Source organism: Dendrobates tinctorius, unplaced genomic scaffold (assembly GCF_039654945.1).
Source record: "Dendrobates tinctorius isolate UK_male_01 unplaced genomic scaffold, ASM3965494v1 ptg000420l, whole genome shotgun sequence".
In the NCBI taxonomy this organism is placed as follows: domain Eukaryota; kingdom Metazoa; phylum Chordata; class Amphibia; order Anura; family Dendrobatidae; genus Dendrobates; species Dendrobates tinctorius.
This window is the reverse complement of record NW_027362084.1, coordinates 103,199-119,107: the sequence shown is the minus strand read 5'-3', so window position 1 is coordinate 119,107 and position 15,909 is coordinate 103,199. Positions and strand designations below refer to the sequence as shown.

General features: G+C 42.2%; 1 long non-coding RNA gene across 2 annotated transcripts in view; it reads right to left on the bottom strand.

Annotated features, from left to right (window-relative positions):
• Positions 1–15,909, bottom strand: part of LOC141076508 (uncharacterized) — a 158,715-nt gene that overhangs the window by 106,381 nt on the left and 36,425 nt on the right. For both annotated transcript variants that reach the window (XR_012227506.1, XR_012227507.1), the window contains exon 2: positions 8,705–8,899. This is a non-coding gene — a long non-coding RNA (uncharacterized lncRNA). The remainder of the gene's footprint in view (positions 1–8,704; positions 8,900–15,909) is intronic.

Genomic DNA, 15,909 nt, shown 5'->3' with positions numbered 1-15,909 from the left:
CCCGTACTCAGTTGATGGCTGTCGACAGCCATCTCGGCTGAGAGTATCCCATACACAAGAGCGCTCCTATGTTCTTTATGAGAAAACTGCCGACAGATATCTCTGCCAGCGGCTTATCTCTGTGAGAACAAAGCTATGGGCAGTCTGAAATCAAACACGTCAATCAACATCTCCGAGGATCACTTGGCCGGTGCCCCCATAAACATTGCAGTGTCAGACAATTGACATTACAGTCTACTTTGAGGCCAACATTAGTGTAATGTGTATGGATAAGCTTTAGAATAATAGTCTTTCTTTGGGAGGAGAGCTAATTTGCATAGCATTTTCCACAGGGAGAAAGACTCCTCCAGTTAGTGGTGGAGAAACTATGCAACACTAGGTCACTATACTGTCCTCATACACGTTAGCAGGGTGTGCAATGAGACATGTAGCTAAACCCCCTGTCTTCTTTAAGAGGCTGTAAAATTGTAACCTTCTTGATTGCAGATGTGACAGGAAAGGGTGAAACTATAGGATGCAATAACAGGAGCATTTCAGAATATATAACTGCACAGAGCATAAAATACAGATAGTCTGCAATACACAGTAACATGAGGTAATACATAGGTACCATGAGGTAATACATAGGTAACATGAGGTAATACATAGGTACCATGAGGTAATACCTAGGTTCCATGAGGTAATGCGTAGGTACCATGAGGTAATACACAGGTAACATGAGGTAATACATAGGTACCATGAGGTAATACGTAGGTACCATGAGGTAATACGTAGGTACCATGAGGTAATACATATGGTACCTATGTATTACCTCATGGTACCTACTGTATGTATTACCTCATGGAACCTATGTATTACCTCATGGTACCCATGCATTACCTCATGGTACCTGAGGTAATACATAGGTACCATGAGGTAATACATAGGTAACATGAGGTAATACGTAGGTACCATGAGGTAATACATAGGTAACATGAGGTAATACATAGGTTCCATGAGGTAATACATAGGCACCATGAGGTAATGCATAGGTAACATTAGGTAATACATAGGTACCATGAGGTAATACATAGGTACCATGAGGTAATACACAGGTACCATGAGGTAATACACAGGTACCATGAGGTAATACATAGGTAACATGAGGTAATACATAGCTGATGATTACCTATTTAATACAACAAACGTTATAAACACAGGATTATAACACCTAGATAGTGCTTACCAACTATGCTTAGAGCAGGCTGTTTAAGAAGCATGAAGAACACGAATGGTGTAGTCTCTCCTAAGACACATGGAGGAATAAAGGCTGCTGTTCCCCTCACAGTGTCATAAACAAGACTATGATGTAATAGGAACAATCCCACTATAAATTGCAAATTAAACTAGAATCTATGCATTAAACGGCCAGCAGGTGGTGCTGTTACCTTACAGTATGAAATATATGAAGGATTAATACACACAAAAATACAATGTCTGCAATAATCGAAGACATAAAAAATGACTAGACCTTCTAGACAGCAATTATATGGCTGGACAGAACACTCCCCGCTTGACATCAGCCGACGTCACTATTGTGTTTATTGGACGAGAACAGCAGAACGAGTTCCCCTACTGGCCTGAGGAACAATTTGGTCTCGCTTTGTTTTCCTATTTTTACTTCCACCTTATGTACGATTCCATCCTTACTTGGGAATGTCTGGGTAATGAGACCTAATGGCCATTCATTTCTTCGAGACTGACAGTCTTTCATTAGTACTATATAGCCAGGCTGGAGGTTAGGCTTGCTGGTTTGCCACTTTCTCCTCTGTTGCAGAGTAGGCAGGTACTGTTTTTTCCACTTGTCCCAAAAGGCATTGGAGAGACTCTGTACTTGTCTCCATTGACTCCTGTAACGGTCTTTAACATTAAATTCTCCAGGTGGAGAGCAATTAGGGTCGGACTTCTGCGTAAGCAGCAGGGCTGGGGTGAGAACAGTTGGGTCATCAGGATCACTGGAAATTGGAGTCAACGGTCTGGCGTTTGTGATGGCTGACACTTCGGCCATGAATGTTGTCACGCTTTTGTGTGTCACTCTTGCAGATCCTTCCTGTAAGAAGATTAAATCGAGGATTCTCCTTGTGACACTTATTCTCTCCCATACACCTCCCATGTGTGAAGAATGTGGTGGGTTAAATGTCCAAGTACACCCATGTACACTTAGGTATTTTTCTACGTCCTTAATATCCAAGTTGGAAGAGAGTTGCAGTTCTCTTGCTGCTCTGAGTTTCCTCAGAACACTATCTTTTGGTATTGGTCGTTGATTGGTTAAACAGTCGATTTCTTTGGCATAGTTTTCCCGTTGTACAGCTCGGATAATTTTATTCTTCAACTGCTCTAGCTGTAGAGCTGTGTGAACGTGTTTACCATGGTGCCAGTGGTCCTCAAAGTCTTGAAGTGTAGGTGCTAACTCTGCATGACCGTTCTTACATATCTTCTCCATGAAGGTTAAGAAATGGTCTTTCATCTTTGGTCTACTACAGAAGCTGAGGGAGACAAAGTGTTTGTAAATTTGTTCTCTGTTGTTAGGCAAGCGTTGTCTTTGAGGCTTGAAGCGTATAGATGCAATCAAGCTCTTTGTTTTGTCCTGCACCATTCCTTGCTCCATCATCTCTAGGAACAGTCTATCTTCAAATGACATTGCTGTACTATTATCTTCTTTGGTCTTGCGGAAGACCGTACACCCAAGGTGATCTTGGTCGCAATTCTGAATGCAATCATCATTGGCACGATTCGCTAAGATACTTTGTGCTGAAGTGCTGTGTAGCAACTCCTTTATGAAGTACTGATTTTCACATGGTTGAAGGAGAGATGGACGTCCATTCTCGAGAGTCCTGGTAAACATGTTGTTAACCACTGTCTAAACAGACCTCTCCTACAATGACCCACCCAAGGTCGAGTCTCCGAGCATATGGAACGTTGTGAGAGCCATTGATATGCTGCCTAACCTTGTGGACTCGTAGAATATCTCTCCCAAGGAGCAAAACTATTTGAGTCTCTGGGTCAAGGTTAGGAATCAGGCGTTCTATACGCTTCAGATGAGGATGATACGATGCCACTTCAGGCGTAGGTATGTCTGACCTGTTGTCAGGAATCTGGTTACATTCCAATATGGTTGGTAAGGGCACACGCATTTGGCCATCTATAGACTCGACTACGTAGCCTGTTGCTCTCCTACCAGCTGTCTCTACTATAGCGGCACAAGTTTTCAAAGAGTAGGGGGCACTGGGTTCTCTGACGTTAAAGCTAAGGCAGACTGGGCTAATGACCTGTTACTCTGATCATCTAAAATCGTGTACACTTTGATGGCTTTGTCCCTTTCGTCTGCCGGGTAGACTCTCACTAGGGAAATTTTAGAGCAGGATTTGCCTCCTATGAGATTTCCACAAACTTCTGTACACTTAGAAGTAATGGCTGGAGTGTCAGTATTTGAGTCATTCAGCTTTCCGCTATGCTGTTGGGGCAAAGCATCCAATGGTGGTCCAGGGTGTTGAACTGAGTTATGTTCGGTGCTGTCACATTCGGTACACCTTGCACTAACCTCACAGTCCCTGGCGAAGTGGAATGTTGAAGAGCAGCATTTGTAGCAGGTGCGGTTTTCATTAAGGAAGGCCTTCCTTTCTTCCAATTACTTTTCTCTGAAAGCTCTGCACTTAAGTAAGGAATGTGGCTTCTTTTGTAAGGGACACTGCCTGCTTGGGTCTTTGGATTTGTCTTCTCCTTGACCGGAGCTGAACTTTTTGCAAACTGAACCTGTGGAAGAAATGTTAGTTTTGTGGACCTCTACAGTTGTTCCACGAGGTTTACTAACAGAGTTATTGGCACATGACAGCATGAAATCAAAGCTAGGATCATTTCTAATTTTTGCTTGTATTGAGAAAAAAATCTACAAACACATTGAATTGATGAAATGGTACATTGTAAGTCTGTTTATACCTAGAACCACATGTAACCCATTTGTCTTGAAGGTTATATGGGAGTTTTTGAACTATTGGGTTCACACCTCTAGCAATGTCGAGATATGTCAACCCCACAAGATCTCCTTCTGCTTTTGCTACACACAACTCCATTAACAAGTCAGTTAATTCTCTGAGCTTTGAATAATCCTTGTTCGCTATTCTAGGAAAGTCCTCTATTCTTTTAAACAAGGCACTTTCTATAACCTCTACTGAGCCATAGCATTCATCAAGTCTATTCCAAATTTTTTTGAGGCCGACATCTGGATAATTTACATTAATGTCTCTGATTCTCTTTGTGTGTTCGGCAGACTCACTTCCTAGCCATTTTACCAAGAGATCCACTTCTTCACTACATGATAGACCTATGTCTCTTATGGTATTTTTGAAGGAGGCTCGCCAAGCCCTGTAGTTTTCAGCACGATCGCTGAACTTTACAAGTCCCTTAGTGACCAACTCACGTCGAGCAAGGAACTTGGCAAAGTCCATCGTGGCTTGATTGGCACTGATGCCAGCTGATGGAGTGTTGTCAGAGTACATGTGTGCTGTGCGATCTTCCGTTCTGGAGAAAGATTATTGTAGTCAGTATCATCCCAATGTGTATTTCCTTGCTTTTGGTAAGGAGACTGATAGTTGGCTTTCTGGGGGTCCGAATTATCTGGTTGGCTTGGCTTGTTGACAAAATGCTCTGTCTTTGCCTGTGGGTCTGGATCGTCATTTGATTTGGAATGCTGATGGACGTACTCTGCAGTACGCTGCAATGGATCGTGAGTAACTTGTTGTAGGCCTAGCATACTGCTGTGTTCGTCGGCAGAATATACGACAGCTTCTAAGGCTTCTGCTTCTGCTATGGCAGCTGCTGTTTCTTTTTCAATAGCAAGTTTCTGTAATGTTGCTTCAAGGCGTGCTTTCTCTGCATCCAGGCATGCTTGTTGGCGTGCTTTCTCTGCATCCAGGCATGCTTGCTGGCGTGCTTTCTCTGCATCCAGGCATGCTTATTGGCGTGCTTTCTCTGCATCCAGGCATGCTTGTTGGCGTGCTTTCTCTGCATCCAGGCATGCTTGTTGGCGTGCTTTCTCTGCATCCAGGCATGCTTATTGGCGTGCTTTCTCTGCATCCAGGCATGCTTGTTGGCGTGCTTTCTCTGCATCCAGGCATGCTTGTTGGCGTGCTTTCTCTGCATCCAGGCATGCTTGTTGGCGTGCTTTCTCTGCATCCAGGCATGCTTATTGGCGTGCTTTCTCTGCATCCAGGCATGCTTGTTGTAGTTTCAACTCTATCTCTTGCTCAGCAAAGGTGCTTCTTGCTTTTGCCGCTTCAGATTTTGCGCGGGCAATAGCGGCGGCATTGCTGACGGATGTCGTCTTTGAGGAACCAACTCGTGATCTCGTCTTGAAAGAGGATGCTCGTCCTTGAGACATGATTCAACAGTTAGGCGACCGCTGTGATATCCCTTTGTCGGCTCTGCGTGGATAATGGCGGGCTCCGTATGGTCCGATTATTCGGTCCGACCGTTAGGAGGTTGCTGCAATATCCGTATGCAATAACCGTATGCTTGGATAATGGCGGGCTCTGTAACGTCAGATCTTCTGAGCTTGTTCTCAGCAGTTGTTTCACTATACTGTCCTCATACACGTTAGCAGGGTGTGCAATGAGACATGTAGCTAAACCCCGTCTTCTTTAAGAAAAGAGGCTGTAAAATTGTAACCTTCTTTTATTGATTGCAGATGTGACAGGAAAGGGTGAAACTTTAGGATGCAATAACAGGAGCATTTCAGAATATATAATTGCACAGAGCATAAAATACAGATAGTCTGCAATACACAGTAACATGAGGTAATACATAGGTACCATGAGGTAATACATAGGTACCATGAGGTAATACATAGGTACCATGAGGTAATACATAGGTACCATGAGGTAATACATAGGTAACATGAGGTAATACATAGGTACCATGAGGTAATACATCGGTACCATGAGGTAATACATAGGTTCCATGAGGTAATACATAGCTGATACCAGCTCTAAGCAGGCGCTGGGAGCTGGTATCTAAGGTAAATATCCGGTTAGTAAGCGGCGTGCGTCACTTAGTTACCCGATGTGTACCTTAGAAACCTTAGTTACACATCGGGTAACCAAGTGACGCGCACCGCTTAGTAACCCAATATTTACCTTAGATACCAGTGTCCTCGCTGGTGCTGATCGCTGGTGAAGCTGCCTCTGGGATATCTCCTGTTCTCCAGGATATTTCAAAGATTCTGGCTAGTGGTTCTGCAATTTCATCTGCTAACTCTTTCAGTACCTTAGGATGTAATTCATCTGGACCGGGAGATTTAAATTAATTTAAATTAGATAAGTGTTCGTTCACCATCTCTGTTTATAGATAGTGTGGACTCTTTCATTCCTTTGAATGCACTGTGCCGTGAAGATCAGTTGATGCTACAACTGCTTTCTTAGAGAACAGGGAGGCAAAATAGGAATTTAAAAGTTAGACCTGATGAACATCATTTTTGACCACTTCACCCTTTTCATCCTGTAAAACTCCTATAGCATTTTTTAATTGTCTTTTGCTTTTGACATTCCCCCAACATCCTTTTTTAAGGCTTTTGGTCTCCGTTGCAAGCCTTACTTCATTACCGGCTTTAGATTTTCTAATGCTTGCGCTGCATTCCCTGCAAACAGCTTAATATTCTTCTTTAGATATGCCACCTCTTTCCATTTGATATACATCTCTTTTTTTCATTTTGAATAAGTGATTAAGTTCTGTGTTCATCCATCCTGGTCTCTTTAAATGCTTCCAATTGTGCCTTCTTTTCAGGATTGTTACTTTTTGTGCTGAGAATTTCATTTTGCAAAATCTCCCATCCTTCTTGGACATTTCTGTCCTCTAGAACATCCAGCTATTGGACCTTTCCTACTCTCTTTCTGAATCCATTAAAATCTGCCTTTCTGAAGTGAAACCTTAAAGGCTGAGTTCTTACTGGTCTTCCTCCTCTTGTAATGCAAAATTCAAGAACAACATGATTGCTGTCTCCCTAAATTCCCAGATACTTATACTTCCTCAACCATTTCCTCCCTGTTGGTAAGAATTAGGTCCAAGATTGCTGATCCTCTTGTTCTCTCTTCTACGTTTTGAAAGATAAAGTTGTCAGCAAGAGAAGATAAGAATTTTCTGGACCCAGTATTTTTGCAAGAGAGATTCCCAACAAATATCTGGATAGTCAAAGTCTCCCATGATCACTATGTCATATTTTTTTTTAGAACAGGGACATCTGATGTAAAAAGAGTTCATTCATATCTTCAGGCTGTCCGGGTGGCCTCTAGTAAACACCTACAATAGTGTCCTTTCTGTTCTCTCCTTGAATTCATACCCAAACAGTTTCTACAGAGCTACCAGTCTCTGAAGCTTGGATCTCTGTGAAGATAAGTTTTCCTAACATACAATGCAAAACCTCCTCCCTTTTTGTTAAGCCTGTTTTTAATAAATAAGTTGTAGCCTTCAAGATTTGTATTCCAAGCATGTGATCATCCCACCATGTTTCAGTGATACCTATGACATTATATATTTCTTCCTCCTGTATTAGCAGTTCCAATTCCAATTCTCCTTTGTTTCCCATGCCCTGTGAATTTGAATAGACACATTGTTTGTAGTCGGTTTCTCTTGCTCCTCAATTTTCATTCAGAGTTTAATGTTTTTGTTCTTTCCACTTCTAATAGCAGTGTTCTCAAAAGAATTCATTAGCTGCATATTTCTTCCTGGACGTATGTTTTCCATCCCATATTGCTCTAGTTCAAATCTCTCTTGATGAGTGTAGCAAAGCATATACCAAATATACGTTTTCCTGTTGTAGTAAGGTGCAACCCATCTCTAGCAAAGGGTCCATCATACAGGGAATTCACCCCATGGTAAAGAAACCCAAAACACTGGTCACAGCACCATCGATGTAACCAGTTGTTTATCTGTAGAATCCTGTTCAATCTCCTTGGTCCATGTCCATCCACTGGGAGGATGGATGAAAAGACGACCTGCGCTATACTTACTCTAATGCAAATGTGGTCAGAAAACACCATGAATTAACCTGTTTATTCATCATAGTCCCTGCTAATTCTGATAAACTCATACAAGATTTGTCTTTGCCTTTATTTTTGTGCAACAAATCCAATTGTACTTGGTGTATTCCACATCAGACAATATGTTTTTTTGCAGTCCTATGTAAAACCATGACAAAATGACTAATTTAGACCCTTTAAGTTCCTCAATGCACCACAATGGACTTCTTGTTCAGTTGTGATCCCAGTTTGGTTCCTACTATCTTATATGTTTGTTTCTCGTTGGTTATAACATTGACCAGTATTTATGGTACTTACTATGATGTATAGTAATTGAGCTCCGTTGTCTCTGTATCAACTGTTCTTCTTGACTAAAACAGGTTTGTTTTTTACTCCTCTCTGTGGGTTTCTGCTGTCTTATGCCATTTTCAAGGTAACTTTGAACCTCTTCAGACCTATGGCTCGGAAGGACAGTGAAAGGAGGGAAGGAGTATCAGCATTCGCAGCACACAAAACATTATCAACATGGTGGAAAATGAGGACACGGCTTCATTGAGCCACGGGAATTGAAATCCTAAATTGTTAGGCTTCTAAAGATTGTTATGCAGCTCAGTGCGGCAGAGAGGACATTGGGTAAAGTTGAGTAAGGTCATTACCTACGGTTTTCAGGAACGCGGAGAAGAAATACAGGGAATTTTCATCGTTGCCTTCAGACTTCTCTTTAGTTGTCACAAGAATATACAGTTTGGTAAGATTATTTCTCAGACTGCAGTACTACATCTTCTCAGCTCGTGTACATCTTATCTTTTCTTTGGAATCATATGTTGTAGTGTATAGGATATAACATCACTCTGAAAATAGAAATATTAAAATCAAGGTTATCTTATAAGATTTGACCCATTAACCATACATGAATGCTAAAAAGTTGCATACAAAACTTTGTATTGATGCATATTCATATGTGAATGAGGGTTATACCATCCAACCAGAATAATGGAGGATCCTTTGATGGGGCCAGGCCTGGACATGATAATGAGTCACGAAAAACACAGAAGACGACGACACCATTTGGAGTTCATTTTGAAGCCGATCACTAACCTCTAGGGTCTATTTCTTGCGGATGACTATTAGACCTTAATGATCATATGCTTTGTGTAATTGCCTGTAATTATAAGTGCTTATGCTTCTCTATAAATGACGTAAGGATCATGGTAACCTATCCCGATGCTGGTGACCCTATTATAGGAAACCACCCACATGTTCCCTGGTTCTTCATTTATGTCCCACATTATTCCTCCTGAATAATCTCCTTAGTCTTAATTCCTGTGGTTCTGACCCGTTGTTGTCCCATTCTTGGCTCAGTGACTATGACCATCATCTTCTCCTGACCTGTGACTTATTTGCCTTTAGGTTGCACATAAAATGTGAAATGAACAAATGGTTGTCATTGATTATTTTATCTTCGATTTTGTAGAATTTACCCATCAAAGCTTGAAATGACAACAACACAAATATACATTATATGGACAAAGTATTGGGACACAACTCTTAATTATACTTAATATAATTATACTTATAATACTTATATATATTATATAATAATACTTAATTATTTTGAATTAATCTTGTCGTATAACATCCGCTCCTCGCCCCCGGTGTTTAACATCCGGCCCCTTACCATGCTGTCTGCCTTTACTAGCAAGTGACAATGGCTGGTGGCAAAGAGCTCACTGATACCGATACACATCTTCCTCCTAATTATTCCGCCATCACCTGTGAGTGATATTATTGAGAAGTGGAAGGAACCGCAGCAAATCAGCCACAAAGTAAAGTTACGAAGAGGGGTCACCGAGTGCTGAGGAGCAGAAAAGTCACCAACACTCTGCTGATTCCATAACTGCAGAGTCCAGACCTCCTCTGGTATTAACATTATCCCCAAATTGTGCACCGCGAGCTTCATGATATGGGTTTCCATGGTTGAGCAGCTGCAAGCAGGATGGTTTCACACTAGCGGTTTTTTGCGCTGCGTGCACATACATGCGCAATGCACCCCTATGTTTAACATGGGTACGCATTGTCTAGCGTTTGTATGCGTTTTTGTGCGCATGATTTTTTTGCAGTGTGCGCCTATGCGCGCCAGACGCACCCTGTTGCATTTTCTGTGCGCCCAACCTGTGTGAAAAAACGCATGCGCACAAATGCGCAAAAAAAAACCATTACAGTCTATGGGAACGCTGACGTGCGCATGGACATTTGGAAGTCAGCGTTTAAAAACGCATGCGTTTTTAGAGTCAAACTGGTTAACAGGCATGCGCAAAAAATAAGCAAACGCATAAAAAAACGCTTGATGCGTTTTTGTATGCGTTTGCACTGCGCATGGAGCGCAGCGCAAAAAAACGCTAGTGTGAAAGTAGCCTTAAACACTGGATTCTAGAGCAAAGGAAACGGGTTCTGTGCAGAAAGATTACATTTCTCCATCTTGCAGGTGATGGATGAGTCTGCATTTGGTGAATGTGAGGAGAACGTCACCTGCCTGACTGCATTGCACCAGGTGTAAAGGAGTAGGGATTAAGCTATGCACTTGTTTAGCAAGGGTCGGCCTCGGCCCCTTAGTTCCAGTGAAGTGAGATCTGAAAGGGAACCTGTCACGTTGTACAAGTAATCTAATCTGTGGACGGCATGATACCAAGGACGAGAAGCAGAGTAGAATGATATACATTTTTGCTGGAAAAGATTCAGTATAACTTGTAGTCAGTCCAGTGGGCGGTCCTACTCAATTATTGACAGTCTTCCCTGTATTCACTAGTAGGACCGCCCACTGGACTCATACATACAAACACCAGGGATTATAATGAATAAAATACATGTTTTTCTGAAACTTTTCCTACAAAAATATTCATTAATGTGACCAGCTCCTCCTGGCCTATACCAGAAACCATTTTCAATATGACAGTTTCCCATCAAGGCTTTATCATGCAAAACATTTTGGATAATTGTAGCTTCCAATGTTTTGGGAACAGTTTGGGGAAAGTCCTTTACGGTTCCTGATGACTGTGCCCAATGCAAAAGGTCCATAAAACTGCGATTGGGGACGTTTGGTGTGAAAGAACAGGACTGGGCTTGAATAACATCAAACATCATTGGGATGAACTAGAATGGAAAATGCGAGTCCGGCTTCTCCTCCAACATCAGGGTCTGACCCCAAAAATGTTTTTCTGGATGAAAGTGCAAAAATTCCCTGGGAACTGTTATAGCTGCAAAGTGGGGACCAAAGGCATATTAATGTCCATGGATGCGGAATAGTAGGTCATAAAACCTCCAATAGGCTTACTATGTAGAAAATTAGATTGAGTCCCATAGGGACAGTGAATAATGAACGATAATAATCTCCATATGTTAGCATTATATACGCAATTAGGATTAAATTAAAGGGGCAGCCTAGTCTACATGTTACATGTAACCTCATTACATGTCTAAAAGATCACTCGAGTCCCACATCTGGGTCCTCACCAATCACCAGAATAGGGAACTTATGTTCTTTAATCTCTTCTGGTCAGAAGGACCTTATGTCGTTGAAAATACGAGAGCCGACTGTTGCTCTATGTCCGGCTATCTTCGTCATAGTCGTAAACTTGAATGAAGATTGAGGTTGTGCATGCAACCTCCTGTTCCATTCTGCTCCTCATGCCGTTTTGTGGTAGGGAAAAATGATGGATACAAGTCCGCCATTACAGTTGGGGGTTGAAGTAAAGGGATCAACAATCACTTAAAAGATTCTCTGTCAGCACAGAATGCACAAACCAAGTACATGAGCACGGTGCACCCTTGGTGTGGCCAAACATTTAAGTGCACCTTACCAGCTGCTTGTTTTCATCTATCATAGAATCATAGAATGTTTGAGATGGAAGCGACCTTCAGGATCATTGTGTCTGACTCCCTGCTCAATGCAAGAAAGATTCATGAAACCATCTCAGACAGATGTCTGTCCAGCCACTGTTTGAAGATGTCCATTGAAGGAGAAATCACCACCTCCCGTGGCAGCCTGTTCCACTCATTGATCACCCTCACTGTCAAAAAGTTTTTTCTAACATCTAATTCTGTATCTTCTCCCATCTATCTCAACCATCCTCTTCTTTGGACTGTGAGAGAACTGTGGCTTTAAAGAGTGGAAAAGGGTGAAGATGCATGGAAAAAAAGTAGGTGGGAAGGTGCACTGAAATGTTTGGCCACATCATGGGTGCACCGAGAGCCTGGGCTTGGATTGAACAGTCATTCTGTGATGGCAGAGTGCCTTAAATGATCATCTACAGTGCCATGCAAAAGTATTCGGCCCCCTGGAACTTTTCAGCCTTTTCCCACATATCATGCTTCAAACATAAAGATACCAAATGTAAATTTTTGGTGAAGAACCAACAACAAGTGGGACACAATTGTGAAGTTGAATGAAATTTATTGGTTATTTTAAATTTTTGTGGAAATTCAAAAACTGAAAAGTGGGGCGTGTAATATTATTCGGCCCCTTTAACTTAATACTTTGTTGCGCCACCTTTTGCTGCGATTACAGCTGCAAGTCGCTTGGGGTAGGTCTCTATCAGTTTTCTACATCGAGAGACTGAAATTCTTGCCCATTCTTCCTTGGCAAACAGCTCAAGCTCAGTGAGGTTTGATGGAGATCGTGTGTGAACAGCAGTTTTCAGCTCTTTCCACAGATTCTCGATTGGATTCAGGTCTGGACTTTGACTTGGCCATTCTAACACCTAGATACGTTTATTTGTGAACCATTCCATTGTTGATTTTGCTTTATGTTTGGGATCATTGTCTTGTTGGAAGACAAATCTCCGTCCCAGTCTCAGGTCTTTTGCAGACGCCAACAGGTTTTCTTCAAGAATGGTCCTGTATTTGGCTCCATCCATCTTCCCATCAATTTTAAATATCTTTCCTGTCCCTGCGGAAGAAAAGCAGGCCCAAACCATGATGCTGCCACCACCATGTTTGACAGTGGGGATGATGTGTTCAGGGTGATGAGCTGTGTTGCCTTTATGCCAAACATATCGTTTGGCATTGTTGCCAAAAAGTTCGATTTTGGTTTCATCTGACCAGAGGATCTTCTTCCACATGTTTGGTGTGTCTCCCAGGTGGCTTGTTGCAAACTATAAACAACACTTTTTATGGATATATTTGAGAAATGGCTTTCTTCTTGCCACTCTTCCATAAAGGCCAGATTTGTGCAGTGTACGACTGATTGTTGTCCTATGGACAGACTGTCCCACCTCAGCTGTAGATCTCTACAGTTCATCCAGAGTGATCATGGGTATCTTGGCTGCATCTCTGATCAGTCTTCTCCTTGTTTGAGATGAAAGTTTAGAGGGACAGCAGGGTCTTGGTAGAGTTGCAGTGGTTTGATACTCCTTCCATTTCAATATGATCGCTTGCACAGTGCTCCTTGGGATGTTTAAAGTTTTGGAAAACTTTTTGTATCCAAATCCGGCATTAAACTTCTCCACAACAGTATCACGGACCTGCCTGTGTTCCTTGGTCTTCATGATGCTCTCTGTGCTTCAAACAGAACCCTGAGACTATCACAGAGCAGGTGCATTTACACGGAGTCTTGATTACACACAGGTGGATTATATTTATCATCATTAGTCATTTAGGACAACATTGGATCATTCAGAGATCCACAATGAACTTCTGGAGTGAGTTTGCTGCACTGAAAGAAAAGGGGCCGAATAATATTGCACGCCCCACTTTTCAGTTTTTTAATTTCCACAAAAATTTAAAATAACCAATAAATTTTGTTTAACTTCACAATTGTGTCCCACTTGTTGTTGATTCTTCACCAAAAATTTACATTTGGTATCTTTATGTTTGAAGCATGATAAGTGGGAAAAGGTTGAAAAGTTCCAGGGGGCCGAATACTTTCGCAAGTCACTCTATGAAGTGCTTAGATCAGAATATCCATTTACATATAATACAACCATATTCAGCAGACCTATACACAGATCGTAAACGCTCGCAACAGACTCTGTTAGGATACGTTTCACGACCGTGAGAAAAACTGACCTCATAAGGACAGCACTCAGACCAATGTTATTCTATAGGGCTGTTCTGATTCAATTTACATCAGTGTAAAAAAAAAAAAAGTGAAACAGTCATCAGTCAGTTCCACATTTCGGATGAGACATCACCCATGCAAGGCTGAGTGCGAAAAACCCCCCCAACAAATTGGATCTTATACGGATCAATCGCATTGCATTAACATTTTATGGATACATTGCAATTCTCAGCGCAAGAAACTGTATTTGGTCTCTTAGGCTACTTTCACACATCAGGTTTTCGGCGTCAGGCGCGATCCGGCGTCGTGCCGGAATGCCGGATCCGGCAAATGTTTTGTAAAACCTGATGTGCCGGATCCGGTTTTCTGCCGGATCCATCTTGTTCTTGACAGACAAAACCGGATCCGTCTCATCCGGTTCATCCGTTTTTTTATCCGTTTTTCGACGGATTATGCCGGATCCGGTTTTTAAAATTGACCCTTGTGGCCTTCCGAACGGGATTGGCTACTGGAAAACTATATAGCATGTTCCTACAGCCCTTCTTTGACAGGTTGTAGAGGAGAAAGTGCAGGTTGGAGAGAAGAGCAAGTTACTGGCGAAGATGGATGTTGTCATTGGAAATATTTTGAAGAATTTGGCGGATTTTATAGCGGAGGCGAATAGTTTGAGGGTGATTGTTCTGGAGAAGGAGAAAGCGAGACAGCAGCCCATCACAGCCAAGAGAATGACGCGTGGGGTCTATTCTATACTCTGCATGGACCTTCGACGAAACCCGGATACATTTTTTGGATATGTTCGGATGAAAATGGAGAATTTTGATTACTTGGTGGAGCGCATTGCACACCTCATAAGAAAAGCGGACACCTATTGCCGCTTCTCTGTTTCACCCGCAGAGCGTCTGATGGTGACTTTAAGGTAAGCCACATTTATTGGATGTGATCGCATCAGAGCACACTTTCACTGCAATCTTGTTGGTGGTAGTTTGTATCTCCAAGTGTTATAACTGAGTTTTGGTATGTAATGCTGTGATTTAAAACTAATTTATTGTTTTTTAATTCCCCACAGATTTCTTGCAACTGGAGAATCCCTTTCGTCACTGCATTTCCAGTACAGACTCGGGATTTCCACCATATCTGGAATTGTGAAGTACACATGCCGTGCACTGTGGGACTCCTTAGCTGAAGAGTTTTTACCAGAGCCCACAACAGAGAGGTGGATTGAAATTGCTGACAAGTTTCAACAGATATGTCAGTTTCCCAACTGCTTGGGCACTGTGGACGGGAAACATATCCGCATTGTAAAGCCAGCTGGATCGGGATCGGAATATTTCAATTACAAGAAATATTTTTCAATTGTCCTCATGGCCATCGCTGACGCGGAATACAAATTTATTGCGGTTGATATTGGGGCCTATGGCCGCTCCAATGACTCTCAAGTTTTCAAACTGTCTGCCATGGGGCGTAAACTGTATGGAAACACCTTCCAGTTCCCACCACCTAGACCGCTGCCGCAAACATCTGGTCCACCTATGCCATTTGTCTGTGTAGGGGATGAAGCCTTCCAGCTGTCAGAACACCTTTTGAAACCGTACTCTAGCAGAGGATTGACAAGACCAAAACGCATTTTTAATTACCGCCTCACAAGAGCAAGAAGAATGGTTGAATGTACCTTTGGTATTCTGACAGCCAAATGGCGGGTCCTATTGACTGCGATCAACCTCAAGACAGAAACTGTGGACGAGGTGATCAAAGCTTGCGTGGTACTCCACAATTTTGTTATCTGCAAGGAACCCATTTCCATTGAGG